This window comes from Sus scrofa, chromosome 10 (genome assembly GCF_054392235.1).
Source record: "Sus scrofa isolate SSC_HxYL_T2T_F1_AM1 chromosome 10, Sscrofa_HxYL_maternal_Yorkshire_Landrace_v2.0, whole genome shotgun sequence".
In the NCBI taxonomy this organism is placed as follows: domain Eukaryota; kingdom Metazoa; phylum Chordata; class Mammalia; order Artiodactyla; family Suidae; genus Sus; species Sus scrofa.
The window spans coordinates 2,071,667-2,091,793 of NC_139392.1; the positions used below are offsets into that span (position 1 = coordinate 2,071,667).

Below are 20,127 nucleotides of genomic sequence, written 5' to 3' on the forward strand. Positions count from 1 at the left end.
TTTTTTTTTTTTTTTTTTTTTTTTGCCATTTCTTGGGCCGCTCCTGTGGCATATGGAGGTTCCCAGGCTAGGGGTCGAATCGGAGCTGTAGCCGCCGGCCTACGCCAGAGCCACAGCAACGCCGGATTTGAGCTGCATCTGCAACCTATACCACAGCTCATGGCAATGCCGGATCGTTAACCCACTGAGCAAGGGCAGGGACTGAACCCGCAACCTCATGGTTCCTAGTCGGATTCGTTAACCACTGTGCCACGACGGGAACTCCTGACCAAGGATTAATTGTGGCTAAATTCTTTCTTTAGGATCTCAGGAAAGGTTTATGTAATACCCGAATAGAATTTTTTGTTTTTTAACAGGGGATACCCGAATGCTAAATCTTTCATGCCTTAGAAACTGAAAACATTTCAAAGTTCCAAGACACCGAACAGACTTACCAGATTATCATACCCATAGTTCAAATTCCAAAGACGCATGGAGCCTATGGCAGTAGCCTCTCCCAAGAAAAAGGATAATCCCTACATTTGTAACACTAGACGAGTTTACTAGAGAGAGAGAGGAGGTGAGCAGACATAGCAGAGAGGAAACAGAAAACATTTTTGTTTTAACTTTGTATTTATGAGTGAGACACTGAGTTCGGTGTCTAGAGTCAGTTACCGTCATGGAAACACACAGCTCATGAAATCATCCCTCTTTGAGGAAAAATGGGACGTCATGGGCCCATCACCTCGTCAAAAATATCCATTTTCGTTACACTGATTGTTCTTTCAGGAAAGAGCGCTCAGAACACCCCTGTTTTATTTTATTTATTTATTTATTTATTTTGTCTTTTTGCCTTTTCTAGGGCTGCTCCCGTGGCATATGGAGGTTCCCAGGCTAGGGGTCCAATAGGAGCTGTAGCCACCGGCCTACACCAGAGTCACAGCAACGCGGGATCCGAGTCGTGTCTGCAACCTACACCACAGCTCACGGCAACGCCGGATCCTTAACCCACCGAGCAAGGCCAGGGACCAAACCTGCAACCTCATGGTTCCTAGTTGGATTCGTTAACCACTTTACCACGACGGGAACTCCAACACCCCTGTTTTAGAGCAAAATTGAGACCTCATGTCCAGCAGATGTAAATGCACACGCCCTCCTGTTCTGCCATTGGGTCTATAGTCATAGGCCTATAATTAGATGGATGAGATTAGGTTAGAAACCACTGGGTGCTGCCCACACCAGGGAATTCTACTGTGTTACTGTGCCCTCTGGTTGGTCTCCTTCAACCTCCTCCTGAGAAGGACGTATTTTGTGTCCTGCCCTCGCCCTCCATGCCCGGGGATAGAAAATGCCAGAGAACACGAGCACTTTTCATGGGGCAACTGGTCCCCTCTCTTCTCTTCATGACCAGCGCTTGTTTAGCCTTATTTCTGCCTCACAGCTGTGACAGCGACACACCCACAACCAAAATGAATCCGTATACAGGAAATAGAGACTAAATATGTTTCCTTATGTAACTGAAAGGTCTAGACATGATGACAATGCTTTAGGCAAAACTTAAAGTATGAAAAAATAAAAGTTTATCATCAGGACTGAGTTACTCTCTTATGATCTTATAACTCTATTTTCTCCCTTTCAGACTCTATGGCCAAAAAAAAGAAAAAAGAAATAAAAACCTCAGAATAAATAAAATATGTGAATAATGCACAAACATAAAAATAGCAATGTTAGTAAGTTTAGGGAAGAAAAAAGAATGACAAAAATTCATGGAAGGATGGGAAAATTCAAGAGAGTGAAAGTCTAGAAAAAAGGTTAAAATTGATATTCTAAAACTGAAAAATTCAATACTTGATACTAACTACACTACAGGTGGCTTCGATAGCATATTAGATACTCAAGAATCTCGAAGAATTCCAAGCAGCATAAATGCAAAAACAAACACAACCGACAATAAAAAAGCACTCTACCATGGCACATTTTAATCAAACTCTGAAAGAAACATAAAATCATAAAAACACCCAAAGGAAAAATGCATGCATCTTTCAAAGGGTAAAAGTAAGACTGATGGCTGACTTCTCAACAGAAATAAAAAAGATCAGAAAGCAGTCAAAAATATTTGTAATATGCTGAAATAAATATAAAAGGGAAATAAAGAAAAATATTATTTTAAAAAATTCTAAATCAAGCAAAACCAGCATTAAATATTGACAATAAACAAACATTTTTTTGGGGGAAAGTAAAACTTTGTTTTCATTTTCACAGTCACAGCCTGTACTAGAGTAATACTAACTTCTAGGAGTGGGGATGTGAGCCCAAGAAAATAGAAATGCAGACATAAATCTGTGCATGTTTTTCTGAGCATTAACAGCATTGAACATAATTGAGGAATCAGATATCCCTAACTTCTCTACCATGAAAACCAGAGGTCAGAAATCCCAAGTAAAAACTTAATAAAACAAAGTCCAGGATGGAGATAAAATATATTTTGATGACTTACTATTTTGTAAAATGAACATCACTTCTTCCTTGCAGTGATTTAAAAATCTTAAATTGACCCTTCAAGCAGATCTGTCTGTAAGGTCAGAAACTACCTTCAGGCAGAGACGAAAACCTAAGGCAGAAATCTAGGAAGTGAACTGCCCAGGTTTTACGCCAAGCTGCTGCCTGAAGTGAGATGAGAAAGAAGATCTCCCACTTCCTGGTAACTCATTGATTACAGCAATAGCTGATGGTGAGGCCCCACTGTGCCAGCAGGTTACCAGCATCTTACTGATAGGCATATTTTTACCCAGCAAACTTTTGTTCATTTCCACAATTTATCTCCTCCTAGTCTTCATTATGCTAATCCTAATATTAGAGAGACACTTGGAGGTTTGTCCATATTTACCCCTATAGAAAATAGAAAATTCAGGACTCAAACCTAGTATTACTGACTCCTGACACCAGCGTTATTTTAGCCCCTCTTAAAATAGGAGAACATAGAGCGACGAGGAAATGAGCGGAAAGACGGAGTTAACTGGATTCAGGGCCTGAGATGCTCTCCACGAGCTCACGGAGGGTAACACAATTTCTGTACCCGGACGACTTCCGAGGCTTCCTCCTCTGAGTCCGTCATTGAGCACGAGGCGCTCCAGCGAACTTCAGCGCTCACGTCACTACCAGAAGGATTCTAAGTATAACTTGGCAAAAGAAAAGAGGGCATTTTCATTTAGTAAATTGCTCTTAATTGCAGCTTCATTTTGTATATGATAGGCTCTCTTCCTCTGAAGAAATCACAAGCGTCTCCTTTTAAGAACACGGAAAACCGTCGCGACTGATGAAGTCTCGAGGTTTCTAATTTCCTGCAGCAGAAAAGATAAGTCCTTCCTTGTTGCACTAGCAGTTGTGGAAGTATTCATGTTGCCAGGCTTTGAAAATTCCGCAGTGATTACTGAATTAAAATGTATCCAGCGTGAATGGAAATGATCTTTGTTAGCCCTGGACTATACCACGTACAGGTATGAAGAGGGGGGGATGCTGAGACTGTAACCACTGCGGCGGGTCGTCCCAGAAACGCACAGTGACTGGTAGCAGGGAAGCTAGATATGGAACAGACAGAAACGAATGTATCAGGGAGTGTAAGAATCTCAGCTCTTGAGTTGGACGCCTTTGTGGTAAAAGAGGGAAGACCTTTTGGAGAACTTTAAATGGACCTTGCCAGGGACGGGGAGAGCGCTGGAACAGAGTAACAGAGACAATTTGTGTGTGTGTCTCTGTGTGTTATTTTAATTTCCTTGGTGGCTGTATAAATCTCTGCCAGCCTTGGTTTTAGTCTGTTAGACTCTAATTTTAAGCGTTCACATTGCTCCGATGTGGTGCTCCCTATTCTTCCTCCAGCACTTTCCCCTGATCGGTGCATAAGCACAGCTGACCATGAACCCTTCCCACAGACATCAGCATCTGACCTCAAAGTGGAGTGCTTTCTTTTTTTAGATTTTGATTTCTGTATACGGCATCCCAAACCAGCCACTACGCAGAGTATTGACTCTTGCATTCCTTCCAGCATAAGAAGTATATAAGAGAAAACCTACAAACTCTCTTGTATAAAGGTATTTACAGAACGTCCACATTTTGCCAGCTTTCAAGAGCTAAATGCAGACCTGGCACTCTGTAGGTCAGATCCCCAATGTAACTGATGTTTCCATCCCAATTTCAAAGATATGCAACACAAACACTAACTCCCCCAAATCTTCAGGTGATACATATTCAATGATTAATCGGGTTGGGTGAACTATACTCAGTCAGGTTTATAAGTCAAAGATGAAAATCAATACTTTTAAGTTAGGCACGAAGGCATGTAAAAATAATTGAGGCTATTTAATTTATGGCAAGTAGAACCTACCTTATTTCCACTCATAATGGTAAAGAACAAGGAAACTAAAGCCTATGTTTAGTAATGTTGCCTATTTTTTTTTTTTTTTAAACTACATCTCATTCGTGGAATCAGTAGCTTGGATACTGATCCAGGAGGGCAATTTAATTTCACATTAAAATTGTTTATATGTACATTTCTCATTTGTTAACTGAGTGATTCAAAGGCATCAGGAGAATAAATGAGTAAGAGAATTGAGGAAAAGAGATTATTCGTACCCATATTTATATCTTGTAAAATTATCATATATTATTCTTATATATCACACTATATATATCCATTGATAAAAAGTAAGTAAATTGGGAGTTCTCGTTGTGGTGCAGTGGAAACAAATCCGACTAGGAACCATGAGGTTGTGGGTTCGATCCCTGGCCTCGCTCAGTGGGTTAATGATCCAGCGTTGCCGTGAGCTGTGGTGTAGGTCACAGACGTGGCGTGGATCCGGCATTGCTCTGGCATAGGCCGGCAGCTGTAGCTCCATTTAGACCCCTAGCCTGGGAACCTCCATATGCCATGATGTGGCCCTTAAAAAAAAAAAAAAAGCAAAAAAGAAAAGTGAGCAAATTGAATAGCATATTTGGTTAAAATAGTAGCATATTTAATTATCAAACTCAGTCCATTCACTTGTTCACTCAGCAAATATTAATTGAGCATCTACTGCGTGCTAATTACTGATTGAAACACTCAAGAAATGATAATTTTCAATGAAGTTATGGCCCCAATACTTTTGAAAGAACTGCATTTCTGCAAGGGAGCAGACTACAAAATCAAGCAAAGAGGACAGCACAAAATTATTTAATGTTATCCAAATTATTATTATTATTATTATTATTATTTTTTGCCTTTTCTAGGGCAACTCCCATGGCATATGGAGATTCCCAGGCTAGGAGTCTAATCGGAGCTGTAGCCGCTGGCCTACGCCAGAGCCACAGCAATGAGGGATCTGAGCCGCGTCTGCGACCTACACCACAGCTCACAGCAATGCTGGATCGTCAACCCACTGAGCAAGGGCAGGGACCGAACCCGCAACCTCATGGTTCCTAGTCGGATTCGTTAACCACCGCACCACGACGTGGACTCCATTATCCAAATTATTAAGAAAGATACAAAGATTGTAGAAAGAACAGTAACGGCTGGCAGTCTTTTAACTACAAATGAATACCTCTCTGATTAGGAGGCATTGGAGGTAACTTTAAAAAATGAGAATGAAAAAAATGGCCATCATTAATAAGTCCACAAATAACAAATGCTGGAACAGGTGTGGAGAAAACGGAACCCTCCTACACTGTTGGTGGGGATGTAAATTGGTACAACCACTATGGAAAACAGTATGGAGATACCTCAGAAAACTAAATATAGAACTACCAGGAGTTCCCGTCGTGGCACAGTGGTTAACGAATCCGACTAGGAACCATGAGGTTGCGGGTTCAGTCCTTGCCCTTGCTCAGTGGGTTAAGGATCCAACATTGCCGTGAGCTGTGGTGTAGGTTGCAGACACGGCTCGGATCCCGCGTTGCTGTGGCTCTGGCGTAGGCTGGTGGCTACAGCTCCGAAGACCCCTAGCCTGGGAACCTCCATATGCCGCGGGAGTGGCCCAAGAAATAGCAACAACAACAAAAAGACAAAAAAAAAAAAATAGTGTGTGTGTGTGTGCACAGCCACATGCCTATAAACATTCATAGTAAAAATGCTAGCTTGTAGCGAGTGACTTATCACTAAGGTGGGCACAGAAAGAAAGGCAACTCTCTCAGGAGCTGTGCATCATGGAAGCTGGGGAACAGGTTCAGCCACTCGTTTTTTTAAATTAAACTTTTGAATATAATCCTAATTATGCAATTGTAAGGAATAATATAGAGAGTCCACGTCCTCTTTGCCTCGTTTCCCCAAATGGAACATTCTGCAAAATAGCAGTTCAGTATCATAATCAGGAGATTGTCCTTCACACGTTCAAACAGCGCACACTTCCTTCACCCCAAAGACCCCTCACGTCACTCACGTCTCCCTTGCCCTCCACCCTTCTTTCAACTCTGGCAAGTGCCAATCTGTTTTCCATTTCCACAATTATATTTTAGAATATAATTATAGTATATCAACATGCATGTTATTTAGGTATGTTAATATTATATAATAGATCTCAAAAAAGTTCTACAAATGGAATCATAGAATATGTCACCTCTGGGGACTGGCTTCTTTACAAGGATGATTTTCTTGGAATCTGTGTGTTCATGTAAAAACTGCTGCAGGGACCAATTTTTTTCCCCATTTAGTGTTAAGCATATTTGATGAAGTGGACGTATTTCAGAACAGTCATCCCTTGAAGGACATGTGGGTATTTTCCAATTACGCCTACTACAAGTAAAGCTAAGGCAGACATTTTTGCACAGCCTTTCTGCGAATGTTTTTATTTCACTGGGATAAATGCTCAGGACTTTAACTGCTGGACCACATTAATTTTTTTGGAAAGAAACTGACAATATATATCCCAGAGTTGCTATGCTATTTTAAATTAGGTCAGTGTATTAGTGGCTCAAGTTTTCGGCATCCTCATGAGCATTTAACGTTGTCTATGTATTTTACTTTAGCCATTCTGAGAGGCAGAGGCTTTCATTTGTTTTTCCCTCCTGGCTAATTAAATTGAACCTCTTCACATATGCTTCTTTTCCAGTGGTATGTCTTCCTCACTGAATGTCTTCACTTTATGCCTTTTGCTCACACTCTGATTAGATTATTTGCTTTTTATGACTGAGTTTTGAGAATTTAAAGTAAACTCTAGATATTAGTCTATTGTTGGATGTGTGGTTTGGGAATATTTATCTTGCCTTGTAGTTTATCTCCTTAACATCTCCTTGTTTCTTTTTCTCTCTCATGGAGGAAAAGTTTTTAATTCTGTGGAATCTAAGTTATTACTTTTTGCTTTGATGTAACATGCTTTTGGGGTCAAGTCTAGGCAGTCTTTGCCTAACCTTTGGTCCTAAATTTTTCTCCTGCGTTTGTTATGGTAACTCTTGAAATTTTCATTTTCATTTGTTCAATATATTCTTTTATTTTCTTGGGACTTCATCTTTGACTCACAGGTTATTCAGAAATGTTTCGAATATTTGAAAATTTCCCTAACTTCTTATTGCAGATTTTTGTTTTCATGTAATTAATTTTATTGCTGCATCTGCAAGCAAGCATATGGAATTTCCAGGGTCAGGGACTAAATCCAAGCCACAGTTGCAGCAACGTCAGATCTTTTAACCCACTCTGCTTGGCCAGGGATGGAACCTGCACCTCTGCAGCAACCAAAGCTGCTGCAGTTGGACTCTTAACCCAAGGCACCACAGCGGGAACTCTTTGTTTTTGATTTTTAGCTGGACTCCATTATGTTTTTAACAATACACTTTGGGAGATACCATCATGGCTCGGTGGTTCATGAACCTGACTAGTATCCATGAGGACATGGGTTCAATCCCTGGCCCCACTCGGTGGGTTAAGGATCTGGCATTGTGCTGAGCTGTGGTGTAGGTTGCAGATGCGGCTTGGATCTCACATTGCTGTAGCTGTGGTGTAGACCAGTGGAACTCCTAGCCTGGCAATTTCCCTATGCTGCAGGTGCAGCTGTAAAAAGACAAAAAGACAAAAACCAATACACTTGGTATACTTTCAGTTCTCTTAAACTGTTTCGGTTTATTTTATGGCTCTAGATAGGTCTAACTTAGTATGTACTCAAGGGGAACTAGTGGAGAAGATACAACCTGCTGTTGCTCAGTGAGATGTTCTATCAATGTTGCTTAGATTCTACCGGTTGATGGAGTTGAGTTGTACATCCTTGCTGTTTATTTGGTCTATCAACTACTGAGAACAAGTGCTAAATGTTTGACCATAGTTTTGGATTTGTCTATTTTTCTTTTAAGGCCTATCACTTTTGGATTCACATACTTTGCAGCTGTGCTGTTAGGTGCATATACATGTAGGATTTTTATTTCTGGTGGATTGACTCTTTTATCATAATATAAAATTCTTATCTCTGATGATTTTCTTTTATCTGAAAACTCAGGGACCTAAACCCATTCCTCAGTTACCAAAGCCCCTGCTTGGTCTACCTATTTCTCTCAACCTTTCAGAGTCTTCTTAGTTAATATATACTTTCTGAGGGTTTTAGTTGTATAAAGTTGAAAGAATAGGAAAAAGTATGTCATTCGAAGTTCCTGGAAATAGAAATCCCAGGCGTTTATTTTAACTTTCTTAGAGCGGAAAAGTGCTTGTTTATGCAGGAGACAAACAGAGGAGTTTCTCTTTCTTACTTAAAGTTGCTTTTCTATTCCCACTATCTTAGCTCTACGATTACAGGAAACATTTCGTAGGAAAAAAATACAAATTCTATGTTACACTGACACAACTCCTCTGTTGAACCACTTGGACGAGCTTATTTGGTAACAGAACAGACTGGATTTTCTTCTGTCCCCTGGCTAATACTTGGTTCAGGTTTCCATTACGTCATGGTCCCAGGGAGAATTTAAAAAAGAAATTTCATAAATGTAAATATGATTAAAACCCTCGTATGCATTACTATTATAATAAATTAAAATACAGAAGACCCTGAGTCATCTTTCTCCTACTTATTCCAACAATTACAGTCTTGGTAAAAAAAAAAAAAATTCTTCTTTTCTGTATCTTTGAAACATGCTAAGCTTTCCAAATTCCTGGAATATTTATACCTAAGCATCTTTGAATGTGAATTTTCCCATACCTGAAATGCTCCCAGATTTCCATTGCCTGATTTTACTCACCCGTTAGGTACCAAATTAACCATAAATATCTTAGAAAAGTATCCAAGATTTAACTATTTGCATTTATATTCATTAAGACACTTTTATTAGTTTTCCTCAATATACATTTCACTTGATATTCTGAGGCCTAAATCCTCCAACTGACTTTTATAATGGCCTTTATTCCCAGAACCCTGGGTGTAAGAATGGGTACACAGTACATGGTTGGTCCTAAGGTACCTTGGGCTCCTCATCCTGACACTGTGAGGGAGGAACTCAGTCGGCTTCGTGCACGTCACACAGTAGGTGCAGAAGAAGAAAAATTACATGCAAACACAGGCATACAGACACTAACTCACACATGCATACAAAAACCCCAGGTGTTCATGCACATCTTGGGGTCAGATTTTCTTCCTGGGAGTTGCAGTGTGTCTAGAATTCACCCTATTCCTTGAGCATTTTCCCTGAAGTACAGTCTCTGAGCATTACCCTCTCTTTCTATCACCACTCTGTAATGCAAGTGCTGGCTCCTTCATGCAGGACCCTCTTCTGATCACCAAGGGGAAGGCTGAGCATCACCCTAAAGGCAGAGGTCATGTCTCTTTGGTTAACTGCTGTAGCAGGTTTTAGCACAGCATCTACATAGTCAAGAAATAGTTATTAAATACTCACGTATAAAAAAATCAATGGAAGAAATAAAACATGACTAAACAAACTTTCACACACTCTCTTTTTCTAATTTTCAAGAGATGCTAATGAAGTCAGAAGTGATGTGAGACCTTCAAATTAAACAGGTGGGTTGAAGGCGTATTGTAATCTCCAGCTCCTTTTCCTTTTGAAATTTCACTAAAAGTGCTGTAAGATAATTTCTTTAAATGGCATAAACCAAAATTAATTATGTGAGGGATAATAGGAGGAAATAAATCTACTCAAAAAATGCTGGAAACAGGAAATCAGAGTAAAGGTAGAAAACACGTGGAAAATGGTAAATTTAAGTAAAAGTATGCATACCGTAAGATCGCCAACCATCTATTCTCCAGGCTACCCCTACACACAGAACGCTCAAAGCCAAATAATTCTAAGAAGAGAAAGAAAAGTAGAACTCTTTGGGGAAAAAGATCTCAAAAAAAAGTAGAAATGGCCAAAAGTCTAATATTTCTCAATGGTGTGTTCAATTCCCAGCAGTTGATAAAATTACCACTCCAACATACTAGGTTTCATTATTAAATATGAAAATGAAAGTAAATAACAACAAATATTTGTGAAGAGTCTGTATCATGACAGGTCAAGCCAAAAAAATTAACCTGAAAGATGTTAGGACAAAGAAAATACACTGCAAGTTTTAAAATTTATCTATATTTTTTAAAAGAGAAGATATAATATTATTTGAACACAGGGAGTCTACTGAAAGAAGGAAACTATTATTATTATTATTACTATTTTGTCTTTTTGCCTTTTCTAGGGCTGCTCCCTGGCATATGGAGGTTCCCAGTCCAGGGGTCGAATCAGAGCTGTAGCTGCTGGCCTACGCCAGAGCCACAGCGTCGGGGGATCTGAGCCACGTCTGCAACCCACACCATAGCTCATAGCAACGCTGGATCCTCAACCCACTGAGCAAGGCCAGGGATTGGACCTGCAGCCTCATGGTTCCTAGTCGGATTCGTTAACCATTGCACCATGACAGGAACTCCAAGAAGGAAATTAAATAATTAGAATTATAAAGTGCATTTTGGAATAAAAATATGAGATCAAAAATTAAAAATTCAAAAAAAGGAAGAAAAAAGTTGAAGAAACTTCTGAGAAATAAGACCAGACTAAAAAGCAATGAAATATCAGTGAAAGAAATAAGAAATTTAGAAATTCTTCTGAGATTCACTGTCAAAATAGTATAACTTTAAAGAAAAAGAAGAAATGAAATGAATGTAAACTATCAAATAAATTACAACAGATTGTTTTTGAGTAATGAAGTAATCAACGTTGAGACAGAAATAACTTTCTGTGTACAGCACACAATGAATGAAACACACACACATACACATATACAACCAAAAACCTCATTCTGGATTTTTAGAACATAAGAACCCAGAGCGACAACAAATTCTCATTAGCAAAAATATGTAGAAGAAATAGAACACGAACACTAAACATCTAAGCAGGACTACAGATAATCAAACAAAACAAAAGAACATCTGGGAGCTACTCAAATATCCAACAGTAGGGTGGGTAAATACAGTGGGTACAACCACACAGTGGTTCACAGTGTAGTGTGAGTGCATACTATAATTCTACAAAATACAGATACTCTCATAATAATTTTGAAATAATGGAGTCAGACAAAAAATAATATACACTCTTTAAAACTCCTCGTTTATGAATAGTACAAAAGAGATAAAACTAATCCATTGTGCTAGATGTTAGGGTAAAAGTCATGCTGGGAAAAAGTGGCTAGGGTATAGCACAGGGGGTACTCCCAGGGCTCAAGATATGTCCTTTCTTGATCTGGGTGCTTATTGCATACGACTGTTTAAAATATGAACACGTGTCAAGATATACATTTATGTCTTTGCACAACATTTCTCTACAGTTTATATTTCCTAAAGCTTTTTTTTTTTTTTTTTTTAAGGAGCTATTAGATTATAGCAAAGGAATATCTCTAGAGAAAACGTGTAAAGGGCCAAAAGGACAACCAGATAACCAAGAGGAGGGTGGAAAATTTGAATTCTGTTGTGCAATGGAAAAAAGGCAGTCATCAACTTCAACTGAAAACAAATGTCATATAAGAAATTCAATTTAATCATAGGGTTTTATGATTATTAATAACATTTATATAATAATACAGAAACAGAATATTGTTTGATGAAAGTAGTGATAATACTGTAATGGGAAAGTTGTGGATGGAAGCTCAGTCCGTCATTAGATATGACAGACAAGAAATTATTATCCCTTAAAACCAATAAATTAACACATAATTTCTAACACAGAAATATCAAAAATATTATATAGGAGTTCCCGTCATGGCGCAGTGGTTAACAAATCCGACTAGGAACCATGAGGTTGCGGGTTCGATCCCTGCCCTTGCTCAGTGGGTTAATGATCCGGTGTTGCCGTGAGCTGTGGTGTAGGTTGCAGACGCGGCTCGGATTCCGCGTTGCTATGGCTCTGGCGTAGGCCGGTGGCTACAGCTCCGATTCAACCCCTAGCCTGGGAACCTCCATATGCCGCGGGAGCGGCCCAAGAAATAGCAACAACAACAACAACAAAAAAAGATAAAGAAAAAATATTATATAGAGGAAAACTCTAAAAAATAATTAAACATATTAAAAATTATCATCTAAGCAGCAGGAATTTTATAGTCAGGAATGATTAAACAGATCTGATATTTTTATTGGCCTGATAATAGCTATCAATTTTTAAATGATGCATATGCATTACCTTTATAAATAAATAAATAATAATTTTAAAGATACATATCCAAAAAGAAGCTTAATTGGATTAGATATTTAAAGCCACTCAATCTAAAAGTTATGATTTTTTTTTTTAGAAAAAATTTCTTGCTACAATATTTTCAATTTTTAAAAATTTTAACTTCATTTTATTTATTTTATTACATTTTTTTCCTTTTTACCACAGCATATGGAAGTTCCCAGGCCAGGGGTCCAATCAAGAGCTGCAGCTGAGGTCTACACCACAACCACAGCAATGCCAGACTAGAGCAGCATCTGCAGTCTACACTGCAGCTTGTGGCAAGGCTGGATCCTTAACCCACTGAGGCCAGGGATCAAACTCACATCCTCATGGAGACCACATCAGGTTCTTAACCTGCTGAACCACAACGTAACTCCTATTTTATTACCTTTTTTTGAAGTATGGTTGATATACAATATTGCGTTAGTTTCAGGTGTACAGTACAGCGATGTAGACATGCTTTTTCAGATTCTTTTCCCTTACGGGTTGTTACAAAATATCGACTATCATTTCCTCTGCTATATAGTAAGCCCTTGTTGACTATTTTATATATAATAGAATGTATATGTTAATCCCAACCTCTTAATTTCTCCCTCCCTCTCACTCTCCTCTCCCCTTCGGTAACCCTAAGTTTGTTTTCTATGTCTGTGTTTCTGTTTATGTTTGGAAATAAGTTTGTTTGTATTTTTTTTTTTTTTTTAGATTCCACATATAAGCAAGAGAGTTTGATACTCATCTTTGTCTGATTTACTTCACTTAATATGATAGTATTGCTCATACATAAAAAAAAAGAATGGAATGATGTCATTTGCACCAATGTGGATGAGCCTAGAGATCACCCTACGAAGTGAAATATTTTCTACTTCTGTTCCACGATACCAGTTTGGTCTTAATGTGAGCCATTCGGGGGGTTAATGCAAAGCTGTACACATTTTGTGAGAGTCAACAAATGTTTATGCTTTCCTGGATTTGAAGGTTTTTTTGTTTTTGCTTTTGTTTTTTTTTTTAAATCAATGCTTGGCTAATGTTTGTTCTTAAAACATTGTAGCATTTTAACTTGTTACTGTCATTGTGCTGCCCCCAAGTTGGGTTAGAAATCTGGCTGAAATCTAGATGGTTTTAAGACATTCTCGTGTAGAAACGTATTTTTTTGGCATCTAAAAATGTAAGAAGTTATCATGAAATAGTCCTTTCTGGAAGGTAGCCCCCAATATTATGGTCCTGATGAAGTGATAAATATCAATTACTTATTGGAAATAATACACATGCTGCAATGTCTGAAAATGCAAAATATATTTTATAACCAATATCATAAATATTTCAATGTACATGTTCATGAGTGAGTGTGCTTCAAATTATTATGTAAAGTTCAGTAAAAAAGTAAAAAAAAAGAATATGTAAATTATTCATTTAATAACTAGTGCTTACGAGATAAGAGTTATATTACTCTTAATGCAGAACCCACATTCACTTAGGAGGAAAACATTAAGGCAGGATTGGCTTAAAGAAATGCTCTAGCTGTTAAAATAAATGACTTGGAAATGAGTCTGAAGTAGCTTCATACAGACTCTGGAGCCAGTTAGCTAAATATAGACACTTAATTCTGCAGCTTCTGCTAGAGGGCAATCCAAAGACAGCTTTGGTATCATTTAATAAATACTGCCTCAGTACAGCCAAAATGGCTTAGTCAATTTTCAGTTATAGATGAGCAGATCTTACATTTGTGTGTTTATGCATATAGAGAGATGTAGATACAATTTGCATCTATTCATTCTATCCAACTATTTAATGGGTGAGCCATTACCAGTCATTGTATTTGACAATAGCAACAAAATAAAACGAGGAAAAAGATGAATAAGGCATGTTTCCTGACTTCACCTCACCTTAAGGAATTCACCAATTTAGCAATACCGAAAGACAGACAGATGATCAAAAATCAAGGTTTAGTTTTAGTAAAAGGAATTCACAACCTACTGTGAATGAGAGCACCCAAAATAAGGAATGCAATGCCAGACAAGACCTAGTGCATTTTTAGGACTGAAGGAATTTCCTGAAAAAGTGAAGCTAGTTCTGTTTCTCAAGGAGGAAGTGCCTCTTCTGGAAGCATAGGGGAGGTGGAATCATTCTGGGCATGTGAGTACTGCAGGTGATGTCATAGGGACACCCTTGGATTTGAGAGAATGTTTGTTTGCACGTTTGTAGGACTGGAGAAGTTCCTAGTTTCCTACTGCTTGACCACAGAATTCCATACAAGAAGTGGCAGAAAACAAAAGCAAAAGGAGACAGGGGATAGAGGTGCTTGAATCAAAGGCTAATTTTCATTTCTTCCTATGGGCGCCTGCTGGGAGATACATTTCCGGCGGCAACAGAGAAGTTAACTTTGAGCACCACAATACAAGCACAGAAAACAACGGATGGAAGTTACCTAAGGACAATGGTGATGAAGATGGAGAGGGCAGGGACAACTTGAGAAGGCTTGAGAAGGGACTAGGCCGTAAAAGTGGGATATAAAAGAGAATGGCCCAGCTGTAACGAACCCGACCAGCATCCGTGAAGACAGGGGTTTGATCCCTGGCCTTGCTCAGTGGGTTAAGGACCCGGTGTTGCCGTGAGCTGTGGTGTAGGACACAAACATGGCTTGGATCTGGCATTGCTGTGGCTGTGGTGCAGGCCAGCAGCTACAGCTCTGACTGAAAACTTTCATATGCCATGGGTACAGACATTAAAAAAAAAAAAAAAAAGAGAGAGAGAGAGAGAATGAGGAGTGAAGATTAACTTTCAGACACCTGACTGGATGGTGCTGCCAGTTAATGAGAAAACAAATAATAATAATAAAAATAAAATAGGATTAAAATACTGAGATGGTGAGTTCACATTTAAACATTTGCTTTGAGTTTTCTGAAGAATTACCCAGCAGGAAGTTAGCACTCAGGGGAATGGTACCCTATGGAGAGGGGAGCAATCAGTATTACACCGATCTTAGAGTGAAAAGCAAATACCTGATAAATTAAATCCATAAGGAGTAGATAAATTTTCACATTGGCAAACCCTGGGGAAATAGCAATCTTTTAGAAGGTAAGATGACATACCCCACTGAGAAGGGATAAACAATCGGAAAAATATAAGTAGAATAAGAAGATGAGATGGTCCAGATGCCAAGGGAAAACTTTAAGTGGAATGGAGTGATTGAACCTCCAATGTAACAGAGAGGTCTAGTAACACAGGAATTGCGAATTTTTAATTTCTTGAACAATTAGAAGCTCACCATTAGCAGAAATGAGAATTATTTAAGCAGAGGTCTGATAGCCGAAGATAGGCTTCAGCTTATCTCTAGAAAAATTTATATTCTGTCTCCTAAAATGTAGTGTCCACTCATACAATGCATTTACAGTTAGAACCTCACCTGGTTCTTGACTATTAATATATGTATTGACAGGACACGTGACTTTCTCCTTGCTTCATAAAAAACCAGTAGATTATTGGGGGTGTTGACAACTGTGAAAGATCTAAGCTTTTGCCATACAGGTAAAAACAAATTAGCCTGGCACGATTACAAGGATAATCGAAGAATGGATGTCACTCCTTGGTCAGAGTGACACAGAAAAGACCTGTATTACACACAAACGAACGGCATTGGCCAGAGTGTCAGTATTTGCATCAGCTCTCTGAACCCCAAGTTGTGGCTCTGCATATACCAAGATGAATTATAGCAGAAGAACCATCAGCTTAGAGATCCCGTCTTTTATAATGATTCGTAAGCCTGCCTGACCTTAGGTGTGGGGAAGATATTAGTTTCATTACATTGGACAGTAAACAAATCTGTTCTTGGTTCTGAAGGGAGATACCATCTCAGTCTTTTGAGGTTGTTTGCTACAAAATCATTCTTGGAAAGAGTTACAAAGACAGCAGATTTCTCTGCTCATGAATTGTGCAGAAAGGCAAGAGACCATGGAGACTCCATGCTCATCAATATCCATTTCTTCTATCCATATTACCTTGGGTTTTGGAGAATTTTCCCATAAATATGCCACTCCATTGGCCACTCTAATTAATCTGACCAACAGGATCTAGAACTTAATTCATTTGTTTTTCTTTATCCAGCATTTAATTAAGGAACCCATCAATAGGACTTTAAGCAGCAACACGTTGACTTGAAGTATTGACTTCAACCACACTTCCCAGGGCCTGAACGCAAATGTTCCATTTTGAACAAATGTTTTAAATCTACAGGATCTGACTTAGAAAGTCAGGTGAATTTCTCCCTAAGGTTTAGTATTGACCTTGACACTGATGTGAGGTATTTATCGAGGTCCTGCAGGATGTGTTAGAGATTTACAGACTCTACACTATCCCGTAAGGAGGAAACCTAAGGAAGCTATCACCCAGGACTTCCCTGGACTAGGAGTGGAGTCTGACCTGAACGCCTTCTATGGCTGAGGTGGGGCCACCAATAGTTTTGGCTAAATCTTGGTTGCATTTTGGTGTCATATCTCCTTGGCCTCCTGGAAATGTAATGGTCCTTCAGTCTTTCTTTGATTCTCACGACCATGAAATTTCTGAAGAATACTGCTAAGTCACTTTTTTAGGATGCCCTCAATTTGGGTTTGATGGTATTTTTTTATAACTGTATTAAAGTTATGCTTTATTGGAAACAAAACCACAAAAGCAAGGTGTCTTTCTCGGTGCCTTTCAGAGAGCACATGATGCTAAGTCTTAATTTTGGCAATGTCATCGCAGACAGCTTGGTTAAGGGGGCGTCAGGTTTCTCCACTAGTCCCTTTACAACTGACACACATTTACTTGAGAGGAGATACTCTGAGAACATGCATATATTCCATTTTTTCCTTTAATTTTTGTTCACTATCTTAATACCCATTTTTGGATCTTGCCTATGGGAAATATTGCTATGGAGTTTTAATGGTGATTTTATTTTTCCTTTATTTCGTATGTATTTATCCACTGAAATTCTTTTCTAAGAAAGAGTTATGCATTCTCCCTATTTATTTATATTGCTTGATTATTTATTACAGTTATGGAGTCATGGATATTTATTTTGGTCTTTGTGTTATAATCCAATATTTTTTATCATTAATTCTAAAGCTGTTCACATTATTCCAGCTTTTGCCATTGGGAGTTCCTGTGCCCTTCTGCCCCTTCTGAAATGCCCCAGTATCTCTTTCTTTTTTCCCTCTTGTCCTCCCTCTGTCACATCCCTATTCTCAGTCATAAATTTGATGGCATTACACTTCAATGTATGGATTACACTGAATCGATATGGATTAAGATAATTAAATAATTATCCCCTTTGGTAACAGTTATTGGTTCAAGTATGAGAATTTAATTGAATTTTGTCCAATTAAAAGGAGTGGAATGTAGGACTGTTTTTAGATTTCTCAAAAGAGACCCTCTCCTTTCCCCTAGAAAATACACCGTGAACCTGTGATGAGAAGACTGCCGATCTTTGCCTGATCACAAAACAACATCTTGGACACCCCTGGTGGAGGAATAGTCACCCTATGAAGCCTGACGATCCAACTCTCTAAACGACAGAACGCAAGACAGTCAGATGTGGGATTGGGGGAGGAGAAATGTTGACGAAATTCTTTGAGCCACTGGGTCTTAGCCTTGTGTAAAGCCAACGAACACATTTTATAGTTGAGCCAATTTGGGGTTCATGTTTGTCTGTACCTTGTCACAAAATAATCATGTCCTATATCAAGCTGTATTGGCATCCACCTTACCAGTTGCCATTTAGATGCCCAAAGACAAGAGAGAAGGCACTGATCCTGGAGAAATGTCTTTATAGTAATCAGCTTGCAGACAACCTATCAGCTCCACAATTTTCAACTGCTTAGCATGAACACATTTTTTCATGCCATCTACCCACCTGTGTCGCATATATTTTTTGTCGTCGTGACTTCCTTAGATCATCCTTTACTACCGTGTTGTGTCTGATCATCATTTAGAGGAGCTTCAGTATAAACGCAAGAAGTGTGGGTTATATATTGCTTTTATCAAAGAGCAAAATAACGTACATAGAGAGAGGCCATGGACCACAAGAGGTGCACATGAACTGAAGCCACCTTCTGGTTTGCGTTCCTCTGTGCTCCCAGCATACTCCTCATTTCTGTCCCTGGCCAGGCCTGCGGGAAACGCAGCGAGTCAGCAGGCAGTAAGTGGCAAAAAGCTTTACTTCTCAATCTGTTAGTTATATGGCAGACAGAAAGCCCATGACTCCGAGTTACTCTGACGTCAATGATTTCTCACTCATAGCAAGCGCCTAAGCATCGCTGTGCGTGACTGTGCCCACTGCAGGAGCTGTATGCACTCACTCACTGTACCCTTGTCCAGTTAACTGTGCACTGCCAATTTGCCTTGAAACACAGTGAAAAATCCCAAGTTCATGCTTCTTGCCAACCTCTGAATGCATGTAAGACCTAAGCATCTCACCTATCACGGCTTCAATAAACAAGATAATCAAACCTATAACATACATTCTGACTCTTGGGGTCACCACCTGCACAGATGCACGGTATCTTCATCCAGGTTTTCTGTTGCCACCGAATGGCAAAGTGGAGACACAACAGGAAGGACCTGCACATCCATCACATCAGGGCCAACAAAGAGAATGAGAAGAACAGAAAAGCATGTGCGGACACAAAGCTCCCTCCTGAAAAATAACCCAGAATTTATCCTGACCTTCTACGAGGAGAGCCTGGGAAATGAAGTATGTGGCGCCTGGCCTGGCAAAGGTCAGTGTTCCTTTGTACCTTTTATCCGCAGTGTTCCCTCGTGACTCTCCCATCTGCTCACCTCATAAAAGCAAGCCTCAAACAGCACCTGAGGTTTGAACCGACTCCTCAGGATAACACTGGCCTTGCCTCTTGCAAAGTGCTCAGCTTGGCTTCAGTTTCCAGTAGCCCTGGATTCTTGACTCTTGGTGATGAACTCAGAGGTTGCCAGCTCTTTCCTCCAAGTTAAGTGATTGAAAAACCAATTCGACAGCATAAAGGTGATGCTTTAAAAAGCAGATCTTCCTCTCAGTTTTTAACAAAGCAATTTCTCTTGGCACTTTAGGAGAAATCTCATACTATTAGACAATGCTACTGTTTTGTGTGTCTGCAAATTGAGGATAACATTAGATTTCACAGAATATTTCGGCATGGATTTTCATTACGTGACACAACTCCATTTCCTCCTAAAACTAATGAGGGTTACACATGAATCTTGGTTTTACAATATAATTGTGACAACCAGGAGATGACGGAGTGGTAGTTCTTTGTTTGTTCTATTCTAAAAATATTTCAAAATTGTAAGTAAAGCAGCAAGTGTGTCCAGAATAATTTGATATGCTTTTTAGCTTTAATGGGTGTAAAATCTATTTCAGCAAAATTACATTTAACACAGGTTCTCACTATAATCTTTTTTTCACATGTGCCTGTGGAAAGTATGACCCAATTTTCTCTGTAGTGATTTATAAGAAGCAGAAATAGCACTTTAATTATTAATGCACCATTGATT

At 39.0% G+C, this 20,127-nt stretch overlaps 1 long non-coding RNA gene across 1 annotated transcript in view; it reads right to left on the reverse strand.

The window, feature by feature from the left end:
• Positions 1-1,939: 1,939 nt before the first annotated feature.
• The window catches only part of LOC146398754 (uncharacterized), a 185,605-nt gene continuing 167,417 nt past the window's right edge, over positions 1,940-20,127 (reverse strand). The window contains exon 4 of the long non-coding RNA XR_014817228.1: positions 1,940-3,557. This is a non-coding gene — a long non-coding RNA (uncharacterized LOC146398754). The remainder of the gene's footprint in view (positions 3,558-20,127) is intronic.